Raw genomic sequence first — 18,129 nt, 5'->3', positions numbered from 1 at the left:
TGGCGCAAACCTTCCTCAACTTTTCAGTCATCCCCACAATAATAATGAGTGAAAATAGAAGTATGTATTGATTCTTCATTTGCAGTATGCTTTTAGAGATATTTCTTGCTTGATTATGTGTCACCGGATTCGTTTATACGTGGATTGAAATTAAATGCCTTTTCAAGTGATTTTAAAAGGCGTTCTTCAATATTGCTCTGATTCAAGTATATATCATAAACTGAACTGAAAAAAAACAACACAAAAGAAAAATCTCGTCCAAGCCCATCAGCTTACTCCGCTAATAAACAGTAAATCTCGTCCAAGCCCATTAGCTTATCAGCAGCGAATTTGTTTAGTTGGTACAGTACCCTGCTCCGGACTCGTCGCGCCGTTTCTCAAGTATATATAAGGCCTACAGAACGTAATATTGGACGAAAGTAATTATTAATAATTAATAAATTAACTTTTTTGGCCAAAAATAATTAATAATTAATACTCCGTCCCATCCTTTTTTATAAGAAAATTTTTCAAAGGGATTGCTTGAGTTGTTCCTATTTATGACAGATTTTAATTAATACTCCGTCCCATCCTTTTTTATAATTAACATTTTCATTTTTTGCCCCCTTAAAAATGAGAATATTTAATGATATAATTATTAAAAATCACAATTCAACACATATATTAAAAACAATTCAATTCCTTGGGTAAAGCCATGAGATTCACCAAGTTGCCCAATGGCTCAACACACATAATTTTGGCTTTCCATTATAATTTTTGTTGGTTATGTCGTGGTAGCCAAGGAGATGTTTATGAACATATAAAAGTAGTTTTAAAAAATATTTTTTTAAAACAAAATAAATTCCTTTATATATTTATTTCGTATACTGCAAAAGCGCTTTTAAAATTATAGTTTGGTTTTCATCTAAATATCTCGAAATTTTTCTTGCACAACCATAGCAACCATAAAAAAAAATTCAAAACTTGCCACGTCTCACCTATTGGGTAGGTTGTATTTTTGCAGAATGTACTAGTGGTTATACTTGCTCTAATCAGTTTTAATTGCAATTGAAAATTCATACATGACATGACAAAAAGATGATACTAAAATTTTTTCTAACAAGTACTTTTCCACAAATCAAAATGTCAGAATATTGATTGAAGCTCACCATGCTGTCATGCCAGCATCTTTTATCAACTAATACAAAATAAAATCATGTCAATAGATTACCCTTCAATTATAGTTACCACACACCATGCAGCCTCCCTTACCATTAGGTCATAATTACTTTTTACGCATAAATAGCAAGATCCATTTTATCTTCTTATTATCTATCCTACATTATGTGTGCTATAATATTTTTATATCTTTGAAATACTAAAAGTATCAGGTACAATTAATTTATTTTTCATGAACTTTGTAAGTTTACTTCTTATTGGTAATTAATTTATTTATGTTCATTGTTTTAACTTTTCTTTTGGAATAAAAACGGGAAAGTAAAAATATCAAAAATGCACAACAGAAGCTAAAAACCACAAAAGGTGGGAAAAGTAATTTTTGTTTTTCCTCAGATAGAATATGGTTCTTCTTCTTCCCTACCAACTCCCTAAACTCAATTTTCAACAAGTTTTTCCTCCAATTTCTTTCTATCATCAACGATCAATCTGTGCCCTTGTGAATGAAATGGCCTCCTCACTCATGGCAATTGGCTAACGGTTAGGCCTTCTTGATATCTTGACATGGCATCAGAGCCAGGTTCAGCAGACTGGTCAGCTAAGAGTCCAATCCTTGTTTGTAACTTTACCAACCAGTTGAAGTTTTGCAGAGAGAATAACATTGTTGAACTCACTAAAGTCATTAGTGAATGATAAAGTTTTGAATCGAGATGTTTGAAGCCTTAATCATCAAGACCTATCCTAATTGTTCTTAAAGGATTGATATCAGAAAAATTATGCATGATTGTGCTAAAAAAAATACAATCTTGAAATTCTTCGAAACTACCTTCAAAATTTTGTTTCCAACAGCTTTTCCCTCCAATTTCTTTCTATCATTAATGGTTGATCTGTGCCCTTCTAAATGAAATGGTCTCTTTGCTTATAATATTCACTTCATTAGAATTAGCTTCTCTTTCTTTATTTTCTAGCATTCATTTTTGAACGGGTTATTATTTACTTTTCTTTTTATTTCTTATAGTTAAAATGTCATAGGTCACATGGTGAGAACTTTTATGGAAGAGAAGAGATATGAGGAAGTCTAAAATTTTTTTAAATCACGGTCTCACTTTTAAGGAGAAGTGAGAACTTGTGATATTTAGTTTCTGGCGAAGTGCTTTTCTAATCATAACTTGGAGGATGTCTCACATGAGCAAAGACATAATTTGTGCAGGTATTATAGATTCTTTATCAAGAATTTAAAGAGAAAGGTAATTTGGGAGCCTCCAATATGTGGTATGCTAAAGCTTAATGTAGATGGGAGTATCATTTTAACTAAAAATACATCAAGAATTGGTGACACAAGAAGGGTCTTACGTGACTCACAGGGTAATTTTAACGAAGCTTTTTACAAAAATATTGGATATGTGAATAACATTCTTCTGGTTGAACTATTAGCTTTAAAATAATACTTAACTCCTCATATTGTTTTTTAGTATAATAGTTTTCTGGTTGTATCATTGGGATTTATGCACTATTTTTGTTAATGGTAATTCAATATTATCTAGAAAATTCTCATCTTTATTAATATCTTAACATGGTATCAGAGTCGGGTTTAACGAGCTGTTTAGCTGAGAGTCTAATACTTGTATATGTTGTTTTGTCAGCTAGTTGAAGTTTTGCAGAGACAACAACGTCGTTGAACTTGCTAAAGTCACTAGTGAATGATAAAGTTTGAGATCGAAATGTTTGAAGCTCTAACCTTCGAGACCTATCCTAATTGTTTTTGAAGGATTGGTATCAGAAAAATTAGGCATGATCACTCTGGAAAAATACGATCTTAAAGTTCTTTGAAACCACTTTTGAAATGTCATTGTCAAGGTTGTCGAAAAATTACAATGTGTTCATTTCTCTCCCTTTATGAGACTATTGATTTCTTCCTCTACCTTCTATTTCTCTATTTTAGAATCTTGCCTAAAGAAAATAGAAAGAGAGGAAGAAACTTCTCCCAAGACTAATCCACCCATTGATTTTGTTCATCCATTCTACCTACATGCCTTGGATACATAGTTTGTCATACTTGTCTCACAAGGCTTATAAGGAATTGAAAATAATGAAGCATGGAGTAGGTCTGTGAAGCTCACTCTTTTTGCCCAGAACAAGCTTGGAATTCTTGATGGGACATGTCTCTATGAAGCATAGGAACCAGAACACCCTGATTTGTGGGATTGCTATAACGCTATAGTTCTTTTATAGTTGATCAACTCTGTAGACAAACAAATAGCTATTGGGATGGTCTTTTCTAGTAGTGCTCATTATGTATGGCTACATCTGAAGGAACATTCTCATAAGACAGATGGAGTAAGAACTTTTACCTTGCATAAAGCCATTATTTCCTAAACTCAAAGCACTTCAAGTGTTTCTACCTATTTTACAAGACAAAATTAAACGATTTATGGGATGAATTTGATGCGTTAGCGCCTCTCCCTACTTATCAGTGTACTTGAACACAGAGTATGCCAAGATGATTCAATAGCAGAGGCCTCTTTAATTTCTCACGGGACTTAATGATAATGACAGTCAAGCAAGAACACAGATTTTGCTCTTATCTCAGAGGATATTGTCATCATTACTTGAATTAAGAAAAAATGAAAGACGCACTATAAAAAAACAGGGTATTAGTGATGGAGTTTAGCGATGGAATTTCATTCCGTCAATAATCTCTCACAAATTCTGTCACTAAAATTAGCAATGAAATTTAGTGACGCAAAATTTCTATTGCTAAATTAGTGAAGGATTATTACAGAATTTTATTCCATTACTAACTTAGAGACGGATTAAGATTCTGTCACTAAATTCTGTCACAAGTTCATAGCTAATTTTGTTTTAAATGATTAGTGACAGAAATTAGTGATGAAAAAATTCCATCACTAATTTCCGTCACTAACTCTCATTAGTGACGAAAATTTTGTGATGAAAATTAGTGACAGAATTTTTCCGTCACTAGTCCATTGCAAAAAAATATAATATAAATATATAATAATTATTCTTTTAACTTATTATTAAAATAAAAATAAATATATCATAATTTTTCAGTAATATATTATATTAAAATTAAAAATACAAATATTATAAAAGAAAATAAAAATAAAAATAAATAATATACTTATTATTTTATTAAATATTTGAATAAAAATATAAATTATTAGAATATTTACTTAAATGTAAAATTAAATTGAAATAATAATAATATATTAAATTATATAATATATCTTAAATTCTGTATATAATATTTATTTATATATATATTTGTATTTATTATTTACAAATATATATAATAAATATTATATATATTTATTTTTGTAAAAGAATTTCACAAGTGCTTCTCAATTTAACTGGCAAAGGTTTCAGCATGCGCGTAAGAGGTCTCAGGTTCGAATCAACACTTCTTCACAAATTGGCTTAATTTGTGATATGGCGATGATGTGGGCAAGGCGATGACGTGGTGGCTCATAATGATAGACACATGGTGATGACATGGACGCTATGATGACATGACTGCATGGGAGAGAGGAGGAGTTGAGGTGGCATCCAATGATGGGACACGTGGTGATGACGTGGGCGATGAGATAACATGGCAACATGGAAGAGAGAGAGGAGTTGGTAAGGTGACAGCCATTGATGATGTGGCAGCTCATAGTGATGGACACATGGTGATGACGTGATATTTTAAATTTACAAAATAAAAAAATTTAGTGATGGATTACTGACGGAAATTTCCGTCACCAATTTGTGACAGAATTTTTCGTCACAAATCTATCATTATTTTATGACAGAATTTTTGTGGGATATCCGTCACTAATAAGCTACGAATTAGTGACAAAGAGAGAGGAGTTGGTGAGGTGACAGCCATTGATGATGTGACAGCTCATAGTGATGAACACGTGGCGATGATGTGGTATTTTAAATTTACAAAATGAAAAAATTTAGGGGATAGACTAGTGACAGAATTTTTCGTCACAAATCCATCATTATTTTGTGACAGAATTTTTGTGAAATATCCGTCACTAATTAGCGAAGGATTAATGACATAAAATTTCTGTTACTAATTTTCGTCGCTAATCTGTTAGTAATTTGTCACTAATTAGTGACGGAATTCCGAATTCCATAACTAATTATTTAGTGATGGTGGAATTAGTGACAAAAAATTCCGTTGCCAACTAAATTCCGTTACTAATCCGTTGCTAATTTTGATTAGTGAAAAAAATTCTGTCACTAAATTCTACCGCTAATTTGATGTTTTTTTTTTGTAGTGACGTTTCAGCTAATTATGTGAAATATTAGTATTTTAGCACCTGATAATTTTCATTGCAATGGACGCAAATTTTTCACTGCCCTCAATGGATGCAAATTTTTCACTGCCCTCAATGGATGCAAATTTTTCATTGACTAGTCATGACTTACAGGTGATTTATATTGTAAATTAGGCTATATGTTATCTAGTCAAGTTGAATGATGCAAGATTATTATTCAAGTGAGGGCATCACGGAGATATATAGAATAATCTTCAAGACAAGCTTTTTCAACCCTTTCTATACATCAATAATTTTGAAGCTAATTATTGTCTAATGAATGTATATACCTTTATTGGATATGGTAAACCTTAAAGTCATTAACGTAATAGTGATTTTGTAGCAGATATGAAGATTGCAACTACAGAAAACTTTTAGAATCAATTTATCAATTTAATTTTATTCTTTGGCAATCTGTGATGTCTCTTCCTTTCAAGCCTGGACATGAAAAAGTATGGAGAAAATTATTATTTGATTTTTTTTTTCAATTTGGAGAAAGTAAGGAGTAGATTCATAAGGAGGTAATGGTGGTTGATTTTAGAAAATAAGGATTTTATTGTTGGATATTAACTTGTAGTGCGTGATGGTTTTCAAACTAATTCCGAAATTTATCCTAGATAGAGTTGGAAAAGTATCTTTTGGAATAATTATAACATATATTTTGTTCAATAATGTTTATGATTGTATCTTTTGAATTCTTAAGTACAACACTGTCAGGTACTATCAGATGATAAAAAGAGGGCTTTATATGATCAATATGGAGAGGCTGGGGTTAGCGACGCAATGGGAGGAGCCTCTAGTGCTTAAGCTGTATTCTTTATTTGTTTATTTAGTGCCTGTTTGGTATCACTTATTTTGAGCTTATAAGTTCTATAAGCTCGATTGACACAATTAGGTCTGTTTGGATCAGCTTTTTTGCAATCGGGTTTTTGTCTGAAAAGCTACAATAAGCTATAAGCTAAAATTAACAGCTTATGACTTATAGCTTATGGTTTATAGCTTTTGAAATATGAAGAGAGAAAAAGTTAAAAAATTTATTACTTCTTTTGATTCTTATTATAAGCCTCAAATAACTAATTTGTAGATAATAAAAAATCAGCTAAAATTAGTTGAAAGTAATGAATAAGTTAAAAATATATTTTTATTTTTAAGTATGCTCCTAAAAATATACTTTTATTTTTTTATGTTAAGTATGCTCCTAAAAATATACTTTTATTTTTTTATGTTTCACTTTATATCTAAAATGTTTTTTTTATGGCTTCTTCATATTAAATTATTTTAATTTCATTATATTATGTGAAATTATTTTTTTAATTATATTTTATTATTTATTAAAACTCATATCTATTTTGGTCATTTTACAACCAAACTTACTTTTACTCAATCATAATCCAAACTACCTTTTACCAATCTCACTTTTGCAATCTAGCTTTTCTGAACTCTAATCCAAACACAATTCAGCTTATCCAATTTAGCTTTTATTCAATTTCACTTCTCTATAAGCTAATTTTTTAATAAGTTACTTTTTTAATCGCTGATCCAAACGGACCCTTAGTGTTTACTATTCAACATTTAGTTTTCCGCCGATTCACATATAATTGGCATAGAAATGTTAAAATGGATTGGGTCCGATGAGCTAGCCTGTTCAACCCACTAATTTGGTGACTCGAAAGCCCAATGAGCCAGCATCTAAGTTAGATGGGTTGACTCATTTAACTATTTATAATATTCAAAAAGATTAAAACAATACCTTAAAATCTAAATTAATATATCATAATATTATAAAGTTAAATTGTAATTAAAATCTTAATAAACACTAGCTCGTATAACCTGTTTCCCTCCTCCATTCCGCCTTTGCTTGCCACGTGCTTTTGCATCACTATTTCTATGGGGGTATTTGGAACACTCAAATATTACTTTTAAAAAATATTTTTTTGTAAATTGAGGCAAACAAATTACTTTTAAAACCATGTATACTATCTTAGTTTCCTTTTATGTGGAGCCACTCTCACCATGTTCCCTTCACACCTCTCATGTGTGTGTTGAACAAAAGCAGACACATGTTTTTGTACTCAGTCCTAGAACAAGCAAACGAAAACGTTACAATTTACAGGTAAGCGATACCTGGGTACACACAACAAATTCTAAAACTTCCAGTCTAAAAGAATTTTCAGGGACTCATAACACTGCTATTATCATCACTCGGTACTTCACAACCCTTATCAAAAGCCTTAGTAGAATAGTGAATAGCAAAAGGAGCAGAGAAAGTTCGAGAAGCTTCATGTGGGTCAGTGGAATAACCATCATCGAAGTTCTGAGAGTAAGAATCAATGTCGTATTGTAACAACTTCTTCTGCACCTTCTTCATCATCTTCCTCCACAACAAGCTCAAGCTCACCACCTTCGATATTCTCACAGAATTCAAGTTCTTCTTCTTAAATTCGTCTACTGCTTTTGCCGTTTCCGCTGAACCTGTAAGAAAGAAATACAGATATATAGACAGAGAAACATGCAGAGGGAACTTAGGTTTTAGGAGCAACGTTGTACGTATGCATGAAGGTGCTGCATACTCAAGATTGCTTAATGTCGAGGGAAACTCTGAAGCTAACATGACGTGTTAAAAAGTAATCGAATATATAATACGCTTTACAGTCAGATTCACCTTTGTCATTAGTTTTTATAGGATCAAGATAAAGCGTGACATGGTAGTTGAAATGAATAAAGAATCAAAATTGATTCGGCGGTTAGGAATATGCTTTTAGGAAGTTTATTTTTTGAAAATGGGCTGTGACTGTACATTATAGTCCCATGGAGTCAGATGAACATGGGCAACTTCTGTGTGATGTTCAATTGGTAAAAAGGTCTCAGATTCACCTTTACCAAGAATTTGGTGATTCCAAAAACTCGTTGTTTATAAAATGCAACATTCCTTGTATTAAAAAAAAAAAAAAAAGGGAACATTCCGTTAAATCCTTTTGGTCTTAATATTGCATAATTAGATCAGAGAAGATACTTCCTAAGTCTCTGCATAGCAATGCTGCTACGTACTTTTCTGTCATATTGATTTTGTCTGATCCCATTTTTGGTAATTATTTCAATTTGATATCCTATATATGAAAATTAAAGGAGGAGAACAGAGGCAGTAGTGAGAAGAGTATTTTATCATCATAAGGTCTCTAGTAGTATAAAAAGATGGGGACAACAGAATAAAAAGTACACAATTGAAAGAAATTACTTCATCCCTCCCCCCATCTCTCTCTCTCTCTATATATATATGAGATAACTACCTTACACATACGAATGGGTAGCTAAAATTAGTAAATGTCTGAAATTTTAATTGCAATTAAAACTATTTGCTAGTCTAAAATTTTTAGTTATTTATTAGTAGTGTTTTTGAGACAACTATATTTTCATATTATGACATATAATATTCCCATCATGACTTGATTTTTACCTCTACGTGTTCCACTTTCTCTTGCTCAAAATGCTTGATTCCATCTACAATAAATTAAACTAACAACCATAAATGAAATATTTGTTTACTTTAATTTTATTATTCTCAACTCATTAAGGGAAAGATATATAGAAATATAAATACGAAAAAACTTCATTAAATTAATAATCATTTCAGCAACAACTTAAGAATCAACAAGGTCACAATTCACAATTTACAATTCTCTATATGTATTTACAGGTAAGCTACACCACCGATTTTTGGTCTAAATTGAAAAACTCTGATCAGCAACTCAATTCGCTGCTGCCATCATCATCACTACTAATCTCTTCACAACGCTTGTCGAAAGAAACCTTGGAATTAAGAACGGCAAAACGACCAGAGAAGGATGAATAAGCAGTGTCTGACTCGGAGGAATAACAACCATCGTCGAAGTTCTTATTGTAAGAATCAATGTCGTACTGTGTCAACCTCCTCTTCTCCTTTTTCATCTTCCTCCACAACCTTCTCAAGCTCACCATCTTCGATCCACTCACAATTCAATTTAACTGCTGCTGCTTCTTCTGGTTCTGCGTCTGGGTTCCACTGGTAGATCAAACTGGGAACCAAGAGATGGAGACAGACAAATATATAGATGATACACAGAGAGAGAGAGAGAGAGAGAGAGCTTAGGTTTTGGGATCAATGTTGTGTTTGAAATTGCTGCACACTTGGTAGGTTATTTATACTGGAGATTACTTAATGTCGAGGGAGACTCTGAAGCAAGCATGACGTGTTAAAAAGCAATCGAATCAACATGCAAATATATATATATATATATATATATTTCATTGACATTACGTTTTTACAGTCAGTTTCATCTTTATCGTCAGTTTTTATAGGATCAGGATAAAGCGTGACATGGGAGTTGAAGTGAACAAAGAATCGAAATTGGTTTGGTGGTTCGGAATATGCTTTAAAAAGTTTCCTGCTTGGTCAGCAAATACACGCAAATTGTGTAAAGCTTTATTTTTGAAAATGGGGTGTGACTGTGATGTCAAGTGATAAAAAGTGTGTTGGCTAAAGAGGTGAACCAAGGAAACAAGTGCTGTTTACTTACGAAGAATCTGTTTGCTTCCAGAAAGAGCTTGCTTTTTATGGAACATTCGATTTTAACCCATATTATGCATAATCAGATCACAATACAGAGTTTCTCAAGTCTGCATGACAATTCCCTACCCGGGAAAAAGACAGAAAAATGACAGATTAACTTGAGAATGACAAAAATGTCCGCTGAATTTGCAAAATCCCATTTTGGTCATATGAGATCAAATTGGGATTATCATGTTAAATAAAAAGACCAAACTACCCTTTATTTTATTTATTAATTTTAAATTATCAAAGCTGCCACTAGCTGGCCGGTCGTCGGAACTCTAGCGGTGGCAGTCACCAAAGCTCCGACGTCCAGCCGACAATTGGTCACCCCGAGCTCCAACGGTCGGAAACAATTTTTTTGAAAATTTTTACAACTTCAGTTAACCACTTTTGTAACGTTATTAACAACTTCAGTATTGCAGTTAACAATAGGTTTTCTAGGAAATTCAACAAGCTCTAGCGGCCGAAAATAATTTTTTAAAATATTTTTACAACTTCAGTATAACAGTTAACAACTTTTATAACGCTATTAACAATTTCAGTATATCAGTTAACAACAGGTTTTTCGAGAAATTCAACAATTGATCACGGAGCTCTGGCGGCTGGAAACAATTTTTTTTTTGAAAATTTTTACAACTTCAGTATAACGGTTAACAACTTTTGTAACGCTATTAACAACTTTAATATAACAATTAACAACAGGTTTCTCTGGGAAATTCAACAAGTTTTAGCAGCCGGAAATAATTTTTTAAAATTTTTTTACAACTTTAGTATAACAGTTAACAACTTTTGTAATGCTATTAACAACTTTAGTATATTAATTAACAATAGGTTTTCCAGAAAATTTAACAATTGGTCGTCAGAGCTCCAGCGACCGGAAATAAATTTTTTGAAAATTTTTATAACTTCAGTATAATGGTTAACAACTTTTGTAACGTTATTAACAACAGGTTTTTCAAGAAATTCAAAAAATAGCATTTTTACAACTTCAATAATGCCGTTAACAAGTTTCGTAACTCTATTAACAACTTCTGTATATCATTTAACAACATATTTTCTTACAAATTCAGGAAAAAAAGACATTTTTACAACTTTAGTATAACGGTTAACAACTTTTATAATGTTATTAACAACTTCAGTGTAGCAGTTAACAACAAGTTTTCTGAAAAATTCAAAAAGTATCATTTTTACAACTTCAGTAATATCGTTAACAAGTTCCGTAACTCTATTAACAACTTCGGTATAGCATTTAACAACAAGTTTTCTTAAAAATTCAAAAAAATGGCATTTTTATAACTTTAACAACTACTTTTTTTTAAATATTTTTACAACTTTCGTATAACGGTTAACAACATTTGTAACTCTATTAACAACTTTGATATAACAATTAATAACAGATTTTTCAGAAAATTCAGAAAGTAGCATTTTTACAACTTCAGTAATATCGTTAACAAACTCAAAAACATGTTGTTAACTGTTATGCCGAAGTTGTTAATAGCATTACAAAAGTTATTAACCGTTATACTGAAGTTGTAAAAATTTTCAAAAAATTTGTTTTCGGCCGCCGAAGCTTCGGTGACTAATTGTTGAATTTTCTAAAAAACCTTTGTTAACTGATATACTAAAATTGTTAATAGTGTTACAAAAGTTGTTAATTGTTACATTGAAGTTGTACAAATTTTCAAAAAAATTGTTTCCGGCCGCTGGAACTTGTTGAATTTCCCTGAAAACCTATTGTTAACTGCTATACTGAAATTGTTAATAGCGTTACAAAAGTGGTTACCTGTTATACTGAAATTGTAAAAATTTTCAAAAAAATCATTTCTAGCGGTCAAAACTTGTTGAATTTATCAGAAAACCTGTTGTTAACTGCTATATTGAAGTTGTTAATAATGTTACAAAAGTGGTTAACCGTTATACTAAAGTTGTAAAAATTTTTAAAAAAATTTTCTGATCACCAAAGCTTCGGTGACCAATTGTCGGCCAGTTGTCGGAGCTCCAGTGACTGCTGTCACTAGAGCTCCGATGACTGGCCGGCCATTGGGGGCTTTGGTATTTTAAAAATAATAAATAAAATGAAAGACAATTTAGTCTTTTCTTTTAACATGATAATTCCAATTTGATCTCATGCAACCAAAGTGGGATTTTGCAAATTCAGCGGACGTTTCTGCCATTCTCAAGTTAATCTTTCATTTTTCTGTCTTTTTCCCTCCCTGCTGTGTGTGTGTAAAACTTTTTTTTATCCTATATAGATTCTGTTTCATCCCTTTTTTTAAAATTGCTTTAAGATCTTATGAAAAGAAGATCTTGTCACATATGGTCTCTAAGTATATAAAAAGACGTCGAGAAAGAAAAATAAAGTGCACACTTTAAAAAATTACTCCTTCCGTTCCTTATACATGTATATAGAGACTAAAGGATAGGTTTGGTATTTTAAAATTGGATCAAGTGCTAGTCAAGCTCCTTAACCCGTTAGTCTCATTTAACCAAAAAAAGAAAAAATAGTGACTTCCCATTAAATACTAACAAAATATGTTTAAATTTTAAAATATAAAAATAATTATATTATGGAATTAAAATTTAGAGCATGTTTTGTTGGCATTTTATTATTAAATGAAACTTGAGGTAAATCTAAATAATCAAACACATAATTTAGCCTATATATGTGTGAGAGATAATTACCCTTGCACATAGCAAGTGTAGTTAAAATTAGTTAATGTCTGAAATGGTATTGCAATTAAAGCTAAGTTCACGTCCAATCACCATGTTTTTAATGCATATCAAGTTTGCAATTCACAAAACATATCAAGTTAAAAGAAGCCCTTCGGAAGCAAGATCTGTTTCTGGTTTCCACCTGAACTAGAACTCGGAAGAGATAGAGATACCGATATAATGTAGCTAGATATATCTTACAGCTAAATTTATAATTACTGGCTTCTGGTAACCTTTAACTAATCTTCATTAAATTGTTACGTAATTCCTTATCTTAAAATTAAAAATTGTTCAATTGTGGCAACAAAGAGTGAAAAAAAAACGCGTTATGACTTATGAGTTATACTTTTGGTCAAAAAAAAAAAGACTTATGAGTTATACGAGAGTCATCACTTTTTATTTGACGATAACTTTGTTTTACGTAATTATTTTCTTACTGTGTGTTTAGTATGAAAGAAATAGAGACAAGGAGAAAGGAGGAAAAATTTTAACTGAGCTCGATTTAAAAAACTAGAGAAGTAGAGTTTTAAAATTTTAATAAAGAAAAAAAGTTTTTTACCTGTACTTATTGGACCCTTAATAACTTTATTTGCTTTCCGTCGAAATAAAAGGAAACAAAGTTGACAACTGCGGAATAATACAATTCAATAAAGCTGATAATAACCTGCTGGTTGCAACTATCAATAATTATACAAAATACCCTTTAAAAAATTTTTTATGAGATAAACTAGTAAGGATCCTACTCAAACATCTTTTCTGAGTTTAGTGTTGGTAAGCTTAGATGAAAATGAAGAGACAGATATACAGAAATGTAAATAAAAAAAAACTTTGATAAATTAATTATCATTTCAGCTGCAACTTAAGAATCAGATAGACCACAATTCACAATTCTATATGTATTTACAAGTAAGCTACACCTGCGATTTTCTGATCTAAATAAGAATCAACAAAATCAACAACTCCATTCGCTGCTGGTATCATCATTACTGATCTCTTCAGAACTCTCTTCACAAGGCTTGTCGTCAGAAGAAACCTTGGAATTAAGAATGGCCAAACGAACAGAGAAAGATGAATAAGCATTGTCTGAATCGGAGGAACAACAACCATCGTCGAAGTTGTTATGGTAAGGATCAATGTCGTATTGTGTCAACTTCTTCTCCTTCTTCATCTTCCTCCACAAACTTCTCACGCTCACCATCTTTGATCCACTCATAATATATCTTCTGCAGCTTCTTAATTCGCCAGCCGCTTCTTCTGGTTCTGCTTCTGATTCCCACAACTAGATTGAACGACTGGGAAGAAAGAGATGGAGACAGACAAATTATAGATAATAGACAGAGAGAGATAGTTGATGTTTTGGGAGCAATGTTGTGTTTAAAGTTCAAGCAGGGGAGGCAAGTGATTTATAGACAAATTAGTTGATGCCGGCACAAAGTCTGAAGGGCGCATGATTTGATCAAAAGTAAGAATTGAATCGTTCAACATGCAAATCCATTTTACTTTCACTAAGCTTTACAGTCAAATTCAGTAGCTTTATCGTTAGATTTTATAAGACGAGGATAAAGCGTGACGTGGTTTTAATTTATGTAAATGACGATGAAGAATCTAAATTGATTCGGGGGTTCAGAAAGCTATAAACTATAAAGTTTCTTGCTTTGTCAGCAACTACACACACATCTGGAAGACTCTGATTTTGAAAGTGGGGTGTGACTGTACCTTATTGCCTTTTGAAGTCAGATGCAAATGGGGCTTTTATATGATATCGAGTGGAAAAAAGCATGTTAATTGGCTAACGAGAAGAGCCCCGGAAACAAACTTTGTTGACATTCAAAGCATTTCTTGTTTACGAAAAGAGATAGCTGTTCATAAAATAGAACATTCTGTTAAATCCTTTGAACTCAATATGGCAATAATCAGATCAGACAAGAAGAGATTTCTTCTGTATAGCAATCTGCTGCTATACGTACTTTTAATTTTATCCTCTAGATTTTGTTTGACCCCAAGTTTTTCAGTCATTTCAATTTGAGATCTTACGAAAAGATGGCTAACAGAGGTGGTTGGTGGGAAGAGTTTATCATCATCATATGGTCTCTTCACTATAGAAAAAGATGTAGAGAGAAGAAAAGACACTTGAATATAATAGATGAAGGGGAAAAGAAGAGTTTGAAAACCCTAGAGCTTTTATAAATTAATATGATAATATTTTCTATTAACTTTTTCCTTATTCAATTCTTCTTTTTATCCTATTATTAAGTGAAATTTTAATATTCAATATATTTGCTGTATACTATGTTGTTCTTTTACATTGTTTATTAATTTGTTCTTTCTATTCTTTCTTTACATTTTAATTTTGTTATTTTCCTATTGTGATATTATATTATTTATTTTCAATACTTCTTGTTCTACTGTTTGTTTACATATATCTATCTGGTTTATATTATGTTGTTATATATCTATCACGGCATTATATATATGATTATATAATGTTATTTATACTTGAGCTTATCTATTATTTATATTTGATTATGAATTTGAATTTATTTAACTTATTTCATTCATGAAGACTACAGTTTGGAGAAATTGATTATGTGCTGTTGAAAGCAAGAAACATGTTTATAAGAGTGATAAAAAAAGATGACCACATTGTATTGGAGGAATTAATAATTGAAGAGAATAATCCTTGGTAATAAACCATAACTGAAGAGATAGTGATACTTTTATAATAAAAAATAATTATGAGCAAATAAACCATAACTGAGGAGATAGTGATACTTTTATAATAAAAAATAATTATGAGCAAATGTCATAATATGACTAGAAGTCATATGGACAAATATATGTAACAATCCATTAAAAGTAAATGTTAAAGTTGATTATGAAACTAAAAGATCAGGAGATATTAGGAAAAATATTAAACATAGTTATGATGTCCAAAGCAATGTTTTGTGAAGAAATATGCTCAAAGTAGTTGAAGTTGACAAATATAACAACAAGCTCAGAAGGTTATACCAAGAAGGCCATATGATATTACTTTAAATTTCTTATTATTGATTGGTAGAAACATATTATTATAAATATTTGATATTGAGATATTGATAAATATTTTGAGGGTATCAAACAAAATATACCAAAAAATAGCTATTAGTCATTTTGAAATATTAATTTATTGTGCCAATTTATTTGCATATTTATGAATATGAATTATGAATATACTTTATTTTCATATTAATAGAATAGCCCAAAAGATGGCATATTATAATAGGAAAAAGATATTAAAATACCCTAAAAAAAATGCTAAAGAATAAATTAGAGTAAGTGAATTTTAAAATCTCAAATCAAATCCCTTGTATTACTTTAGAATTTTAAAATATTGTGAAATGACAAAACAATAGTGTCCATAAATAAAAAGCCGTGTAATGCACGTTTTGATCATCCAAGTAAATAAGAATACATTCCTCTTTCTCTCAATTTTTCTCTTGTCTTACTCATTTCTCTAACTCCAAATCTATTTTATATTTTCTTATTTTCATAACATAAATGAACATTTTCATAATATTTGTGAATTTTCACATTGTGCAATGATGGTGCATGAATATCAATTAATATTTTATAAAATGACCACAGTGATATTAGTATTCAATATTTATTATCAATTCATTACTCTTTTGGTCCTTAATATATGAGCTAATTAGAGAATTAATGTTGGTTCTATATATAAGATCTATTTTACATGTTTATCAATTTTTTCAAATTAATTATATTGATATTTTCCCACCAATAATCAACTAGGAGAAGGAGAGAAGGAATTAAGAAAGATACTTAGAGTGTTTAAAAAAATCATATTAATTAATTTAACTAACATCTTTAATCTACTCATATTAGCTAATGAGGTCTTATATTTATATTAATTAATTAGGTCTTATATTAAAAACTAGAGAAGTTTAAAGTATTAAAATATGCAAGAGTTGTATTGCTTGCCCTTTACAAACCGTTAACTTTGCATCTCATTACTGCTTTCATGCAAATGAAAGATAATTATTGCAATCAATATACAATAATGAACTAGAATCAAATTCCCTATAGATTTTTTCCCCTAATCACTATAGATTTAGGATTTGTTCATTATATTTTACTTAAATTGAATCAAATATTTAATATTAATTAATAAGGTACATGTATCAAATTTCTTTTCTGGCTAGAAATGTATCAAAATTAAATCTTGAGCAGATTACTAAGATTAGCATTTTACAAAATATAAAGTTTTTATATTTATTAAGAGAAACAAATTAAAAAGTTTGTATTACTTTTTATTCTTTTATTCATTGGTTAATATTGTTGTTGCTAATAATTTAATCTAATTTTGATTTTACTCGTAATTTTAAATTGTTGGTTTTAATTTTTTATGGTTTTATAAGGACTTCATTTGAATTTGAGTGTAAAGATCAAAACTAAGTAAAGGGATCAATTGGTTAATTTCAGATTAAGATATTATAAAATTGTAGAGATTACAACCAATGACTTAAAAACTACCAGTATTAAAATTAAAATTTGATTAAATCATAAGCACTAACAATAGTATTAACATTTTATATATTAATTAAATAAATACACAATAATTTGTATCCTGAAAATTTAATTTGATTGGTCGTCATTGAATTCATTAAATTTAAAAATTAAAAAAAGAACCTAAATAGTTAATTTTTTAAAATGCATTTATTTGTTGGGGAAATCACAAATAAAGACCCTCAAATTAGCAAAATCACTCTATGGTCACCTGAATATGCTAAATTACTATGAGGGACTCGGTCTCAAATTGTAATTATGAAATCATGGCTAAATTACCAAAATACCCCTCTTTAATTTTTTTTTTTAAAAGAAAGCCACGCCTCACCGGAATCCGGCCACCGGCACCAGAGCTCTGGCTGCCGCTTCCGGCCACTGTCGGCGGCCGGACGTCGGGGTCCGGCCGCCGGAGCTCCGGCGCCGGCGGCCGCTTCCGGCGGTCTTCCTTTGTTTTTTTTTTGAAACTGTTTTTTTTTTTTTAAATTGGGGGGAAGTGAGGTTGGGGGGATTTGATCCCCCAACCTAATACATTTAATAACACGTTTTTTTTATAACAATACACTTTGTTTCAAGTGATAACAACAATACATTTAAAAATAACAAGTTCTGATTATAAGATAATAAGTCTAGGATTAAAATTTAACAACACGTTTTTTATAACAATTAATTATTTTATAATTTTAAAAAATAAATTATTTATAACTTATAAAAAATATTTTTAATATATTTATTTCTCTAAAAAAATACTTTTTAATCTGTATATCTATACAACTCATTATAAAT

Source organism: Neltuma alba, unplaced genomic scaffold, assembly GCF_004799145.2.
Source record: "Neltuma alba isolate B1F8T4 unplaced genomic scaffold, ASM479914v2 tig00002555_pilon, whole genome shotgun sequence".
Classification (NCBI taxonomy): Eukaryota; Viridiplantae; Streptophyta; class Magnoliopsida; order Fabales; family Fabaceae; genus Neltuma; species Neltuma alba.
This window is presented reverse-complemented; position numbering follows the sequence as displayed.